This window comes from Rousettus aegyptiacus, unplaced genomic scaffold (genome assembly GCF_014176215.1).
Source record: "Rousettus aegyptiacus isolate mRouAeg1 unplaced genomic scaffold, mRouAeg1.p scaffold_m13_p_4, whole genome shotgun sequence".
In the NCBI taxonomy this organism is placed as follows: Eukaryota; Metazoa; Chordata; class Mammalia; order Chiroptera; family Pteropodidae; genus Rousettus; species Rousettus aegyptiacus.
Window position 1 is genome coordinate 63,348,561 of NW_023416307.1, and position 17,545 is coordinate 63,366,105.

A 17,545-nucleotide genomic window follows, 5' to 3' on the forward strand; every position below is an offset into this window, starting at 1 on the left:
ACCTTTACAGTCTATACTCTGTTTTTCTAGAGCCAAACCATAGCCACTTGCTTTTCACCACACATGTGCATGTGCGCACACACACACATGCACGCACATAGTTTCCCTGCCTCCTTGTCAGTGTTCATATCTTTCCTGTAAACTTAACACTCCTCTTTCCTTCCACCCACATTCAATTTCATGCATCTTTCAACTATTCTCTCCCAATACCCCCTCATCAGAAGGAACCGCTCCTCTAAATTCTTCAAGGATGCACTTTATTTGCAATCTCTTTAAATGGAACTCAGCACTACACTGCATTTTGATTTTTCAATACACATATTATTTTCCCTTCTTGATATGAATTTCTTGAAGATAGATTTGGTGTCTATAAAAACTATTTAGATGTCTTTAAAATGGTGAACTGGGTGAAAGTGGTGTTCACCTCCTCTCAGGTCCTCATTGAAATTATAACCAAATTATAAATAATCAAAGTGGAGAATTACCTGAAGTCCAGCAGATCATAACACATATGTCTGATAATATAAATAAGGGGCCACATTGAAGCCAATAGGAGAAGCAAAGTCACAAATCGTGCTGGACCCACATCCATGAGTGGCGGAGGAACACTGGGAGGAAGAGAGAGGCTTCAGAGGCTTCCTTGAAGAAGAGAGGGGTCCCAGCATTATTTGGGGGCTCCCAGGCCAGGGACCTAGCCCAAAGAAAAGGAATTCCCAAAAACTCTTATTGTAAAAATCAGAAGGGATTCTAGACATCTGGGTGAGACAAAATGAGACTGAAATCCTAGATGCCCCTTTGAAAGGCCCAAGCACAGTGTCTCTCACCTGTGGACACTCACCTGAGACACTGGAAGTGGGTCAGAGGCTCACACAAGATTCATACTGGGAAAGTCTGCATTACCTGGCATCAGAACAAGGATTGGACAGACTGTCACTACTGTGCCTTAGTCTGAGGGGCCCCCTAAGGGCAATATACAGACCACACCAGCTTCCTCATACTAAGCCCTCCCACACTGAGAATTCAGAAATGCTGGCTGGTCTGAGGAGACAGGCCTGCCCGACCCAATCTGTGGATTGGCCTTTTGTTGCAGGGTGACTGCCACCACACCCAGCACCAGGGTCAAACATTCACAGTTGGCAGCCAGCGTTATAAGCACACATATTGGAGACAGTTTGAGGCAGATCACTGCTGCCAACATATACTTGGGCAGACCTCAGGGATCTGTGGGCCAGCCCCAAACAGCAGCTGGTCTTGCTGTGACCTAGGATTTTCATGGGAACGCACGATGGTTTACCAAAGTTGCAGCAAGACTGAGGCTGTATTGATGTGATGGCCATTGCCTCCCTGAAATCCCGCCCTACTCAACCCACAAATTGCTCCAAGAGGCCCATTGACAGTCATCCACCACTGCCCTGTCCCTCACCCAGGTCTCACAATCCCCACAGGAAAAAACTTTGGCTAGCACACTGTGGGCATTGTGAAGAAATTAGTTGCAGGTAGACCTCTGCAGCCTGCAAGAACTGCAATATCACCTGAGAGAATCACAGTGGTCTATGAGACCATAGACCTAACCCACAAATTACCTGTGGCAAGCCTACTCCCAAGCAATTCAGTCCCATCCTGTGCTTTCTTTGGGTCACAAATTCAATAGCAAACAGAAGCACTCAGTTCTTGTGGCCCACACAAAGCCCATTCATCTGGGAGAAGCTTTCGGTGGCAGGCTACAAACTCACACTCACAAGCTCCAGAAATTCTTAAATAGAGCTCAGGTATTTGCAGGCCCAACATGGGCAGCAGCTGGCCATGCAACGATTGGAAACTTGTATAGGGAGCCACAGAGACAGCTCTGACACGTAAAGTGACACTGCAGTGGCAGGGGAAATTTGCTCAATATAATCAAAAGACTCCCAGGGTCTCTGCACCACCCAATGTGCATATCACCCAAAGGCTCTTCCAGTTTCAGAGACTTACGAGCAACTGACAGGAAGTGTCAGGCCTTGAGGAGCACTGGCAGCAGCTGACTTCGGCATACTGGGAAAACTCTACAAAGGGGCCACAAAACCAATGCACCCAGAGGCTGGCACCAGACTACAACAGAACAACTCCTTATAAGCCCCATTAGCGGTACACACAAAAGGTGGTTGCAACAAGTACACAATCCTGCTAGGGCAAATCCCACTCAGTGGGGACAACCCACACACAGCAACTCTTACTCTGTGGGCACAGCCAATTCCCCAAATTAGTGAGCCTGAGTGTCAATCCCATCCACTGATCGACTAACACCAATGAATGCATAGCTACAACAGAAAATCACGCACAGCCCACACAAAGATCACATCCAGAGCCTCTGGCACAGGGGATTAAGGGAAGTGCCACTGGGCTACACAGGACACCTTCCACATTAGGCCATGAGGCCAAGGCAGAAAGACAAAACAAATATTCCTAAGACATAGAAATAAACACAGAGAGGTTAATAAAATGAGAAAAAAAAGAAACATGCCATGAATGAAACAACAGGAGAAAACTCCAGAAAATAATCTAAATGAAATAGAGGCAAGCAACCTATCAGAGACAGAGTTCAAAATAATGGTTATAAGAATGCTCAACAAATTTATGGGGAGAATGGATGAGCATAATGAAAACCTCAACAGAGAGATAGGAAGAATAAAAAAGGATATAAAAACCATAAAAAATAACCAAACAGAAATGAAGAATACAATAACTGAAATGAAGAATACACTAGAAGGATTCAATAGTAGATTGGATGAAGCAGAAGATCAAATCAGAGAATTAGAAGACAAGGTATCAGAATAAACCCGATCAAAACAACAAAAAGAAAAGAAAAGAATTTTTTAAAAATGAGGATAGTTTAATAGACCTCTGGGACAACATGGAGCATAAAAATATCCGATGACAGGAGTACACAAAGGTGAAGAGAGAGAGCAAGTGCTTGAGATTCTACTTGAAGAAATAATGACAGAAAACTTCCCTGACCTGGCAAAGAAATTAGACTTACAAGTTCGGGAAGCACAAGAGTCTCAAACAAGAGGAATTCAAACAGACCTACAATAAGACATATTATAATTAAAATGCCAAAGATCAAAGACAAAGAAAGAATCTTAAAAGCAGCAAGAGGAAAGTAGCTAGTTACTTACAAGGTTACCCCCATAACCTTGCTAATTTTTCAATGGAAATTTTGCAGGCCAGAAGGGACAAGCAAGAAATATTCAAAGTTATGAAAAACAAGAATCTACAACCACGAATACTCTACCCAGCAAGGCTTGTGATTAAAATGGAAGGTGAGATGAAGAGCTTCCCAGACAGGGAAAAGCTGAAGGAATCCAATACCAACAAGTCAATATTACAAGAAATGTTAAAGGGACTTCTGTAAAAAGAGAAGGAGTAAAAAAGAAAATAGAAATAATAAATATGAATAATAAAATGGCAGTAACTATGTACCTATCAGTAATCACTTTAAATGTAAACGAATTAAATGCTCCAATCAAAAGACATAGAGTAACCAAATGGATAAGAAAACAAGACCCATGTATATGCTGTCTACAAAAGACCCACTTCAGATCAAATGACACTCACATACTGAAAATAAAGAGATGGAAAAAGATATTTCACGCAAGTGGAAAAAAAAAAGCCAGGGTAGTGATACTTATATCAGATAAAATATACTTCAAATAAAGGCTATAATAAAAGACAAAGAAGGCCATTGCATAATGATAAAGGTTTCAATAAATCAAGAGGACATAACCCTAGTAAACATATATGCAACCAACACAGGAGCACCTACACACATAAATCAATTATTGAGTGACATAAAAGGGTGGATCAACAGTAATACACACATTGTAGGAGATTTTAACACCCCACTGACAACAATGGACAGATCTTCCAGACAAAAAAAAAAATCAATAAGGAAATTGTGTGCCTAAAAGTCACACTAGATCAGATGGATTTAATAGATATTTGCGGAGCATTTCACCACAAAGCAGCAAAATACACATTCTTCTCAAGTGCACATGGAACATTTTCTAGGACAGACCACATGTTAGGACACAAAACAGTTCTCAGTACATTTAAGAAGATTGAAATTATATCAACCGTCTTCTCCAATCACAATGGTATGAAACTAAAAATCAACTACAAGGAAAAAAATGGAAAATATAAAAACACATGGAGGCTAAATAACATGCTGCTAAACAACACATGGGTTAACAATGAGATCAAGGAATACATCAAAAGATACCTAGAGACAAGTGAAAATGAAAGCACAATAACTCAAAATCTATGGGACACAGCGAAAGCAGTCTTAAGAGGGAAATTCATAGCAATGCAAGCCTACCTCAAGAAACAAGAAAAGGTCAAATAAATAATCTACTCTTACACTTAAAAGAACTAGGAAAAGAACAGCAAACAAAGCCCAAAGTGAATAGACAGAAGAAAATAATAAAATCAGAGCAGAAATAAATGAAATAGTTTGTTCTTTGAAGGGATAAACAAAATTGACCAACCCTTAACCAGATTCATCAAGAAAAAAAGAGAGAGGACTCAAATAAATGAAATCAGAAATGACAGTGGAGAAATAACTACGGACTCCACAGAAATACAGAGGATCATAAGACAATACTATGAGTAATTACACACCAACAAATTGGACAACCTGGAAGAAATGGACACACTCCTAGAAACATACAAACTCCTAAGACTGAGTCAAGAAGAAACAGAAAATCTGAACCAACTGATTACTGCCAATGAAACTGAATCAGTAATCAAAAACTATCCAAAAACCGAAAGTACTAGACCAAATGGCTTCATAGGCAAATTTTACCAAATATTCAAAGAAGAATTCTTAAACTATTCCAAAAATTTCAAGAAGAAGGAAACCCCTTAACTCCTTTTATGAGGCCACCACTAGCTTGATTCCAAAACCAGATAAAGACATTAAAAAAATAAAACTATAGGCCATATATATCTCTTTGAACATTGATGCGAAAACCTCAACAAAATATTAGCAAACCAAATTCAGCAATACATTAAAAATATCATACTATGCTCAAGTTGGATTTATTCCTAGGGTGCAAGGTTGGTACAATATCCACAAATCAAATAATGTGATATACCACATTAACAATTGAAAGATAAAAACCATATGATCATATCAATAGATACAGAAAAAACATTCAACAAAATCCAGCATCCATTTATGATAAAAACTCTCAGCAAAGTGGGAATAGAGGGAACATACCTCAACGTAATAAAGGCCATATATGACAAACCTATAGCTAATATCATACTAAGTAGGGAAAGGCTAAACGTGTTTTCCTTAAGATCAGGAACAAAACAAGGATGCCCACTTTCACCACTTCTCTTTTACATTGTTTTGGAAGTCTTAGCCACAGCAATAAGACAAGATAGAGAAATAAAAGGCATCCAAACTGGAAAAGAAGAAATAAAACTCCCATTATTTGCCAATGACATAATACTATATATAGGAACTCTAAAGATTACACTCAAAAAACTGTTAGAACTGATCAATGTATTCAATAAACTGGCAGGATACAAAATTAATATTCAGAAGTCAGTGGCATTTTTATACACCAATGATGAACTTTCAGAAAGAGAAATTAAGAAAACAATCCCATTTATACTTGCATCAAAACTATAAAATACCCGGGAATCAAATTAAGCAAAAAGATAGAAGACCTGTTTTCAGAAAATTGTGTCATTGAAAAAAGAAATTGAAGAAATACAAATAAATGGAAGCATATAACCTGTTCATGGGTAGTAAGAATCAACATTTTAAAATGGCCATACTACCCAAAGCAATCTATAGATTCAATACAATCCCTATCAAAATACAAATGGCATTTTCCAGAGAGCTAGAATAATCCTAAAATTTATATGAAACCATTAAAGACCCCACATAGCCATGGCAATCCTGAGAAAGAACAAAGGTGGATAGCAAACTATACTACAAGGCTGCAGTAATCAAAGTAGCATGGTACTGGCATAAAAACAGACACATAGATCAATGGAACAGAACAGAGAGCCCAGAAATAAATCCACACCTATAAGCTCACTTAATATATGACCAGGGAGGCAAGAATATACAATGGGGTAAAGACAGTCTCGTCTATAAATGGTGCTGGGAAAATTGAATGGATACAGGCAAAAATCAGAAATTGAACCACTTTCTTACACTATACACAAGAATAGACTCAAAATGGATTAAAGACGTAAATATAAGACCCCAAATCATAAAATGTCTAGAGGAAAACATAAGCAGAAATATCTCGGATACTACTAACAGTAATTTATTTTCAAATATATTTCCTCAGACAAGGGAAACAAAAGAAAAATAAACAAATGACACTACATCAAACTAAAAAGTTTTTGCACATCAGAGGAAATCACTGACCAAACAAAAAGACAACCAACTAAATGGGAGAAGATATTCGCTTATAATACATCTGATAAGAGGTTAATATCCAAAATATATAAAGAATTCATACAACTCAAGAGCAAAAAACAAACAATCCAATTAAAAATGGGTAGAAGACTTAAACAGATATTTCTTAGAGAGGAAATACAGATAGCCAATAGACATATGAAAAGATGCTCAAGGTCACTAATCATCAGAAGAATAAAAATTAAAGCCACAATGAGATATCACCTCACACCTGTCAAAATGGCTATCATCAGAAACTCAAAGAACAAGTGTTGGTGAGGATGTAGAGAAAGGGGAACTCTCATACACTGTTGGCAGGATTGAAAATTGGTACAGCGACTATGGAAAACAATCTGGACGTTTCTCAAAAAACTAAAAATGGATATACCTTTTGACCCAGCAATTGCACTTCTGGATATTTATCCAAAGAAAAGCAAAGCAATAATTCATAAAGATCTGTGCACCTCTGTGTTCACTGCAGTTCAATTCACAATAGCCAAGATACGGAAGCAACCTAAATGTCTATCAACAGACAATTGGATAAAGAAGTTATGGTTCATATATACAATGGAATATTACTCAATCATTAAAATAAATGAAACCCTACCTTTCGCAACAACATGGATAGACCTAGAGGTTATGCTGAGTGAAATAAGTCAGACAGAGAAAGATAAATACCATATGATTTCACTTATATGTGGAATCTAAGGAATAAAAAGAACAGCCTAATCAAAAACAGACTCACAAATATAGAGGACAATCTGGTGAAGGCCAGAAGGGTGAGGGTTGGGGGGCTGGGAGAAAGGGGTGAAGGGTTAAAGAAATACAAATTAGTAGTTTAGAGATGGTCATGGGGATAGGGAGCACATCGTAGGGAATGTAGTTAGCATTAATGTAATGGCTAGGTGGAGAGCCAAAGGAGACAAAGAGCAATTAAGAGGATGGATATATAGACTATATAAATGTCTAACCAATGTACTATATACCTGAAACTAATAAAATAAAATTTAAAAGATTTTTTATAAAATAGATTTATATTAACAACGTAGTCTTAGATAATCTTCCTAATAAATAACTAGATATTATAAATTAAATGTATTAGTATTGGAATAAGACATTTTCAATATATTTCATAATTATTGCTATTAAACTATTCTTATTTAATATATTCTGCTGATCTTCCATTTATTATCTTTTTTATTAAAAATTATTGGAGTGACATTGATTAATAAAATCAAATAAGTTTCAAGTGTACAATTCAACAGTGTGTTGTACCATTTACTCTCTTTTGTCCAAATTTTTTTAGCTCATGATGTGTCTTAGCAAATAAAATAATAATAACAATAATAATTAATAATAATAATAAACAGCAGTAGAACAGAAAAAGGAGGTTGATACTTAGAACTAAATTTTCACTAAGTGCATCACTGACTCTAAGGGACAATACCAGCCAAGTAGGAATAGCATGATGTTGGGAAAATGCAAGTAGTATTTAAAATGGTGTGAGTTTGTATGTCGGCAGCCACTAAACATCTCAATCTTGAAGTCCTAGCATCTGTTGAAAATAATTCATAAGTCTTTTATACTTCTACACTCACATGAGCAGAGGCCTTGATTCCTTACCTGAATATTTTTCCAAAGATATTCGTATACTGAACAGCCTTGGAAGATAATGTCCCTCTCCAAAGCTGAGGCAAGTTTATTTACTGCGTCAAGTTTCCAAAACTCTGGGTAACTTGGCTATAATATACATCCATTCTCTCTGCAGCATCTACCTAAGTATCCTCGTGCTGATTCTGTGGAACTTGGTGGGCAAGGTGAACTGACACATATATGTTACTTATAATGCTTCCATGTAGTGAATAATAAAAGTCATTTGTCTCTGACCCAGAAGACTCATGTTATTTTGATAAAAGTAAGATGAACTAATTCTAGATAATTAAAAAGTTGGAGGAGTGGGATACTTATGAAAAGCACAGTGGAGAATTCACAGAATTGAAGAAAGAGTTGGGCAGCCAAATCTCAAGAAAGACAAGTTTGGGGATCTCAACAGCATGGACCCTTGAGTTCTGACACGGAGTTAATCATCATGTTTAATGAGCCATTTCATATTCTGCATGTTTTATAAATTGAATTCCTGGAAGAAATATGATTAGATTGGGTTACAGACCCCACCCTATGGTGAAAGGAAGTGAGACCACATAACTGACATTCCCACCAATAAGAATGAAAGAACCAATAAAACAATAATCAAATCAATTGATAAACAACAACAATGCAGAGACGCTCCCCTTCCCCATTCCCTAAGCAAACAGTTTTCTCCTCTGAAAAAAACTGCTATTTTCTCATGGGAAGACAGTAGATAGCACATTGCCCTGTTTGTTTTGACTACTGGAAATTCAAAAATTCAGTGAATATTAGTAACCTTATAAGACCAAATGCCTTGCACATTGGTCTTTGTCTTGTCCTTCTACCTTGACATTTTTCCTTGAAGTGATTTTTAACTATATACTTTATACACGAGAAACAAACTAATAATTATCATGTGCAGATTCCCAAACAAACATGCTCTATTTCACAGATCCATGGCTTTGAATATGCTGTTCCTTTTACAAAAATCTATTCACTTTGTTCACCATGCAAGTTTCTAGTTGTTGGGAAAAAAAAAAAAAAAAACAGTTCTGCACAGCTTGCCAAAGAGTGACTTTGAGTCTAGAAGGTTTCCTTACAAAAAGAAAGAGCCTTCACTGTCTGTGCTGGACATGTCTCTTTGCTTGGAAATACCTTTCCCATTCTGGGTTTGATGTGTACATCTTTGCTCTGCTTAAGCATGTGTATAATATGGTTCTTGGCCAACTCCCCTGCTATATCCATTCCCAGTGAGCAAGGAGAGAATAGAGTCCTTCACTGGCAACAAAAAAGGGTGCATGCAGAACACTGCTCAGCACTGGTTGTGGGCAAGACCTGCTGGACATGGAAGACGGAGGCTCACAGTTAAAGCTAATCTTGCTCTGCCTCTTCTCTTTGGAAGTAAAGTATCATTCCATCCAGTGCCTGTGTGAGTCATATCTTCCCTATCCTAATACTTGCAAACTATGCAATAGATGGATATCACGGGGCTGCTGCTCCTGGTGACAGGCATTGTTAAGGTCTTTGCTGACCTCCATGCAGTGGGACTTCTCCTCTAGAGGTGGCAACAGGTGTCACTTCTTCGAAACTATCACTTAGATCTAGGCAAAGTTATTCATCCTGTTCTTTCTGCTCCTAATATACTTTCACTCATCTGTGGAAACCAACCTATTTTAACAGTATCTTTGTTCTAATATCTTTATCTGCTAATAGATCAAAATTTCTGTAGATAGGCCAATGTCACATTTATTATTGCATTGCCAACACCTACTCTGTTTCCTGATACTTAAGAAGAGTAAAGTGAAGGTTTGCTAATTAAATGAGTTTAAAATGCATAAATAAATTAGATGTTACAGAGAAGGATGGAGATTTGGATACTTCCTGGAAGGAGGTTCCGCAATCTCCATTTTGGTTTTTATTTTCAGATCTTTTCCCTTTTCTTTTTATCCGTCTCTGTACTACTCTCTAGAATGCTGATTTTGTCTTACTCTCCATAACTTAATTCTAAGTTTAACACACAACTCCTCTTGAGAAATTATATAGTCTGATTTTCATTTTAAAAGCCAATGTCTCCTCTTTTCTAATATTGAGATGTCTATCATGATGCTTCCACAGGTTTATTTAATTTGGTTCACAACAGTTTGGAAATGTATAGTCCTCACTGCAGTCCAGGTACACATAGCTCACCTACTAGTGAGTGGCTAGGCTGAGACTTTTTCAACTATCATGACACTATCTAATTTTTTTTATTGTATTAAATATTATCCCATAAGATAAGTTAAAGAAGTAATGCTTCTTCCCAAATTGCATAAATTCAGGTAAAATTGGGGTTATTCGCTTCATTACATAAATCACAGCAAGTGCTTAATATCGCCTCTGAAATTTTAATAAGCAGAACAGAAAGGCATGAAAATTTAGGTGTAAGAACATATCAATACCCATGGAAAACCTTACTCTCTATTAATGTCTTTTGAAAATTCTACCCTGAAATTGTGTTTCAAATCGCTTTGCTAATGCTAAAGTGCTATTTTCTTGCTTTAGTGGCTTTCTTTGTAAAACCTAAAAAAAAAAAAATTGTATGCTACAATGTCACCTCTCCATAAAGAGGAAAATGTTTTCTTCTTTGATTTTTTTTTTTTTTTGATGATTGAAAACACTGTCTCTCTCTTGCTAATTGAGCCCATTCACCTGTGGCAAATGCAAGCTGTGCTACAGATAAGACAAGTTTGTCAGCAGGGTCACCCACAGAAGAAATTGCTGATGTTACAGTATATTCTTAGTTGTTAAATTTTAGCAGGTAAGCATAAACAAATAGCTCCACTTACATAAGAAAGAGAAAGAGTGGAGAGGAGTGTGGAGATGTGACAATTGCTATTTCTATCCTCCTGCAAATCAACCAGATTCTATAAAGCATAACAAATCCATTATACATGATACATCTCTTCCATGGCAGAGATAGACTGGCTTAAAGCTTCTCATGTATTTTTTAACTCAGTTCTCTATGCTGTTTCATTATGTAGGCTCATCTAAGGCAAAGAAGAGGGGGCGGGTAATCAAATAAAAATATAACCACCATGGCTATTCACTTAAACAATGCCACCTTTCATAAATTCATTCTCCCATTTTCAGTGCACCCTTTCACAGATGGCACAACTTAACTCTTAAAGCTCTTATAATTTGTGCCACCTATTTGTTAATTATTTAAAATTGTATCTTTGAGACATATTATGATTGTAAGCACTCTTCGGTTCTGAAATAGTTCTTGCTATTCCAGGTTCTGATCATTTGCTCTCTAGCATAATCCTCAACATAAGAAAAATTTAAAAGAACTTTGTTACTGGAATGAGTAGGAAAATGAATTTTTTCTCCCTAACTAGCCAAAACCTCTTTGATGCTAGTTTCCAGAGCTTAACCTTTCCTTGTATTTCTATATAACTTAGCAAACTATGTTCTTATATTTCCTTTACTAGCCATAGTTCTGAAAATAGAGAGGTTGAAATAAAAATATATTGGTTGCATGATTTTTAATATTCCTACTGGGTCACTGTATAGTCAACTGAAGACCTCAAAACTTTTGTAAACATATTTCAACTCAGCAAGAAGCTAATCAGTAACACACTACTTTGTCTCTTAAAACAGCAAATGAAAAAGGTAAAATTAATCAAAAGGAACTAAAATCTATTGCATTTCTCTGACCAACAGATTGCCGGCAACTACAGGAGTTATTATTTTTTATATTTCATTATTTAGATATACAGAGGAAGCCTTCATGGGGAGTAGTATAGTTTGTTGCAGTGTTACTCTCACTCTCCACCCCCAGCCATCCCCCACCCCATTCCTATTGTCACCTGACCTAAACTTGGTAGTTCTAAACCTCTCCAAGTTCCAGGCCACGATCTTGCTCCTTCAGAAATAATGAGGATTATGTTCCAGGCAAATGACCAAAATCTAGAATAGCAAGAACTGTCCCCAGAGCTGGAGTGTTCTTGTAATCAACATTTGAAATAGGCAGCACATTTTTTAAAATTCTATTCTTGTTAAAGACTTTACTCATAAGGCTTCCTTAAGACTAAATGATGTGTTCCTAGGAGTTGGAACGCAGAACTGGTAATATGAGGAGAGGGAGAAAGAGAGAGAGAGAGAGAGAGAGAGAGAGAGAGAGAGAGAGAGAGAGAGAGAGAGAGAGAGGAACCATTGTTCATGAACTTGGTCCTACAGTAGTAGCTAAACATCAGATTTCTGTACTAACTTTGGCGTGCAAACATCAAATATTGTTGAGTGAAGTATTGAAAACAGATTCGCCTTCCTCTGATGTATATGTCTAGCAAATTTGCCTTACCTGTCCTCTTTCTATTTATAACTGTTGCTGTATCAACCTGTTTTTGAAGATATTTTACTCTTATCTTTCAAAGAGAATTTGTCCTTCAACTGACTGCAAAACAGAATATGGTCTATGCTGGAGATCTTTTATTAGTATCTGGTTGTTAGTACTGTAACAAATTTAACAAAAGTCAGAAAGAGTAATCGCAAGCTTTGCTCAAGGCAAAATCCAGAGTTTTAAGTCTAGAGCAAAGACTAGACTAGCACCTACACATTTTCAAAAATAAGATGATTTAGGAAAATAAAATTTTCCAAGAAAAATCAAGGCACTGTCCACTATATTTCAGTTGAGAGAAGTAAATCAACTATTGGGAGGTGTGTATCTTTATCATGAAACATGAAAATTTTAGTGTAGTAAATAAAATGGAGACGTTCCCAAAAAATATAAGGTTTACAGACAGTTGGGTACCTGATACAGATATAAAGAACTTCATTATATCAGCACATGGTTCAAGACAAAGGAATCCATTTATCTTAGGTGTCCAGAAAGCAGAACTTACCAATGTCAAGAAAATAAAGTGAGATTTTATATTTTTAAAATAGTTAATGAGGAGACCCAGAACTATATGCAACAGAGATGAGTATTTTTTATTTGACTTTTTAAAATAAACTTTTAACTTGAGATAACTGTAGATTCATATGCAGTTGCAGAAATATGAATATAGATCCCATTTACCATTTACACAGTTTCCCTGGTCCACTTCCTGTTTCTACATCATTTTTTTTATTATTGCTTTTAGCATGACTATTTCTTATCGTGAATTTATAAGAAAATAAAATAGTTCTGTGCTTTTATAAGCAAACACTATATGTATGTGGCTCCAAGCATTATCCAGTCCACATATATTAATCTTCCCAAGTTCAAGAGCTACAGATAATTTTCCTTTTATACATTTCATTTCTAACAACAATCTGTATAAATGTATTAATAGTATGCTTGTTTTATCTTAGTGATAAAATTTGCCTCTTGTTTGTAACATTACCACTAAGGAGGTCTTATCCTCAAGTAAAAAAAAAAAAAATATTAGTCATATTTTCACTTGCTTATTACTTCCTCTTTTAGTCATTCATTTAGGCCATCAAACATCATTAAATATTTCTTTGTTCTGTTTGCATCCTTTTGATGTCGGTCCATCTGATTTTTATTTATTGCCCTTTGACTCTTTCTTGTTAAGCTATCCTATAGAATCATGGAAGCATTAGATTAGGAGATGAGAATTCCTTTTAAGCCAGAATTTACCTTTACTTAATCATGTGGCTTATTTCCTCCCTGTACCTGTTTATCACCTGCAATATGAGAAGGTTGGACAAAATCAAAGTTGAATGACAGATCCTATGCATATGTGCATTTTTCTTAGGAAGAATAAGCATCATTTACGAATTTTTCAAAGTATTTCTTAAAACAATCCAGGCAATGAGAACAGTCATTTACCTCCAATACAGCATCAAAAAGTGTTCATCTATTTCTGAAAAATGAAAATTCCCTGTGATATGTGTGTGTATGTGTATGTGCTTTTTCCTGTTAGATTTTAAATTATTTTAATGCTTTCAAATAGAAAAATTCAATGGATGTCAACAATAAAGCTTATTAGAAACTTATGTTTGTTTAAGTAAATAAAAGTTGAGTGATGCTAAGATTGCCATTAATGGCCTTAAATAATGTAATATATGAAAAAAATATTTTTAGATAAATGAAAATACAGTGTCTTGAGGTGATGGAATACTATAAAAGAATGATTTTTTTCATCCCATTTACTGATTTCAACTATATTATTAACATTTGTTTGAAAAAATATGATGATTAGACATAGTATTTATGTCAAACATTTCAGAATTTAAAATACATGTTATTAAAAGCTAGCTTGAGTTCACAGGTAGACATACTATACACACGCACACACACACGCACACATATATATACACATATATACATATATATATCATATATATACACACACATGTGTGTGTGTGTGTGTGTGTGTGTGTGTGTATTATGGTGAAATGTGATTTTTTCTCATAGTCTCACAGCCAAATGAAAATGATCTAACCTGACCACCATGGAGCTTTACATTGCTAAACAACTTGTCCTAAGGGACTATTGTCAAGAGAATGTTTACTGGTGTTTCACAGGGTAGGACATAATGCTGCATAATGCTCTGACTCTAAGCAGGAAGTGGTTTACCATTCCATAAAGAGGTTTAAATCCCCTCTGGCTACACTACACTGAATATCAATCTCTGTAGAGAAAACGCATATACAGACTCCTCACATTAGATAAACACAGACACTATACTAATTCACAGCGATATCAGTATTGTGCAAACCTTTTTTTATGAAAATAAAGGTCCAATAATCTCTACCTAATAGTAATATCCCAAAGATATTACTATTATAGTAATATCCCAAAGATATTACTATTAGGATTTCATAGAGAGATCAGTAAATGATTCATACAAAAAGCAACAGCTTTCCTCTATAACAGCAATAATGTATAATCCATACTAGTAATAATCTATAACAATGTAATAATCTATACCAGTAATAGAGTAATGGTGGAAAAAATAGTACACTGACAATAGCCACAAACCCCATAAAAGATCTAGGGTTAACTAACCAAACAACAAAAAAAGTCTCGTATTTAAGAAAAAAAAATTATAGAACTTTTTTTTCACACAACACAATATAAATATATACATATGCATGTGTGTGTGTGTGTGTGTGTGTGTATGTGTGCGTGTGTGTGTGTGTATGTGTGCGTGTGTGTGTGTGTGTGTGTATGCCTTACTGTTAAATTGTACACCTGAAACTTACTGGATTTCATTAACCAATGTGACCATAGAAAGGAAGGAAGGAAGGAAGGAAGGAAGGAAGGAAGGAAGGGAGGGAGGGAGGGAGGAAGGAAGGAAGGAAGAGAGGGAGAGATGGAGGGAGAGAGGGAGAGAGAAATAAAGAAGGAGGGAGGGAGAGAGGGAGAGAGGAGGAGAGGGAAGGAGGGAGGGAAGGAGGGAGGAGGGATGTACCTTTTTTTTCAAGAAGAGAAAAATGATTTGAAATTATCTCTGAAATGGAAGAAGAAATATTGTGAAGATATTTCCCCCCACATTAATGTATAAATGCAATTAAATCCACTAAAATACAAAGTTTATTTTTATTGTTATAAGCCAATGTTAAAGTATATCTAGACCATATGAAGTCAAATATCATGCCTCTTTCACTCTTCACCCTGTATTCAATACTTGGTATTGTTGGTAGCACATACTCAGCTCTTGACTGAATTAATTAATTAAATAAATGAGTATAATCTAAGTAATAAATCTGACATAGTAAATATGTAACAAGAGCCTACATACTTTTGAAAAAGGAATCACAGCCTATCATACATCATAATATTCCATGAGGTTATCTACTGTCTGCCACAACTGAGTAGTATATTCAAGATTAACCCCCTCCCACCATAAACAACTATAAAAATAGAAAAAATAAATGAGGTCAACATTTTCAGTCAGATGTTGTACAAAAGACAGTGAAATTTGGCAATTTCTAACAAAAGGTAAAATCATAGGCTGAGTCACACTTGTGCCCAGCTCTCTGCCCGTGAACAACTTATAAGCTTGACATAGAAAGGAGCCAAGCAAAGTATGGGAGCTCTCTACAGAAAATCTGACAAAGACTTTACAGGATCAAAGATATCAATGTTTTTCACTAAGATAAATGCAAAAAATCTTCAACAAAATAATAGCAAACTAAATCCAGAACTATATAAAAAGGATAATATTTTATGACAAAATGGGGTTTATCCCAGGAATGCAAGATTGGTTCAACATTCAAAAATCAGTGTAATCTACTACATTTAAAGAATATTCAGTGAAACCACAGTAATTAAAACAACCTTGTTGTAAGAAATGGACATTGCATCATCGAACAGAACAATGATAAACACTGTAAAGAAGGTCCAAAAAGAACTAGTTCACACGATTTGGAGGTAATAATAATTACTTAGAGAACAGAACCTAGAACTTGGGGTGAAGACTAATTATGTGCAACTATATAGAGGGATAATATATAATTTTCATTGTCATATAGAGCATAACTTTAAGCCATTTCAGTAAATCTCTTTAATTTCTTTATAATGACTCAAACTGAAGAACCTCTATGGCTATTGCTGTTAACAGAGACCCAGCAGATTCAAAACAGAAAATAGTGTCCAGTGTTTAGATGGGAAAAAAATGGTTAACTGCTCCCATTATAGAATCCTTTAATGAGCTTTATATCTGGTCTTTTATGTGTAACAGTTTCATAGATTAAACTATATGCAATTTCTAAGAAACAATTAAGTTTAAGCTGTAGCATTCATTTCCAGATAAATAGCTGTTATTCTTTAATAAACTACAGTATTAGAAAAGTTAAAACACCTCAGTTGTAATTTTGCTTGCACTTTATTGCACTTACAAATTGTTTCAGTGCTTGCTTTCCCCAACCCCTATGAGATAAAGAAGTCAAGTTCACTAATGCATAGCTGGTCTCCCAGGTATAAATCTTGTGGAAAGAGCCTTATTGTGTCACAGATAAGAGACTTGGAGAAATAACTGTAAGGACCAATTTACTGGTCTGGAGACTTTGAAGGATGAGAATTACTTAAGAAAAGAGAGTATCTATTTTAGTCTCTGAACTATCTTTCATTTACTTTACCTCTAATTTAAGGCATTTAGTCTAAGACTGATAGCGTTTTCACACTGGCTACAAGTACCTTTCCTGGGTCTTACCCTTTGATGCATTCCTGGTCCCTTCCAGCTTCTGTTATGTATGGGTAGGAAATGTATTATGATAGGCTGTATTGTATTAGCTGATTGATTACAACAGCTGGCTTGTGGTTCAGCTACACTAGTCAGAGGCACTGAAGAAGCTGAGCAGCTAGCTGACAGAAAAGCAAGGATATTTCTCCATCCCCTTACCTTAGCCAGTGTCTCTGGTAGTAACTGCATCACTACTATGGCGTTAGTATCTCCTCTGTGGCTTCAGTTCCCATCACATAGGTCTTCAGGAATGACTGACTCCAGCCCTTTGAATCACACTGCC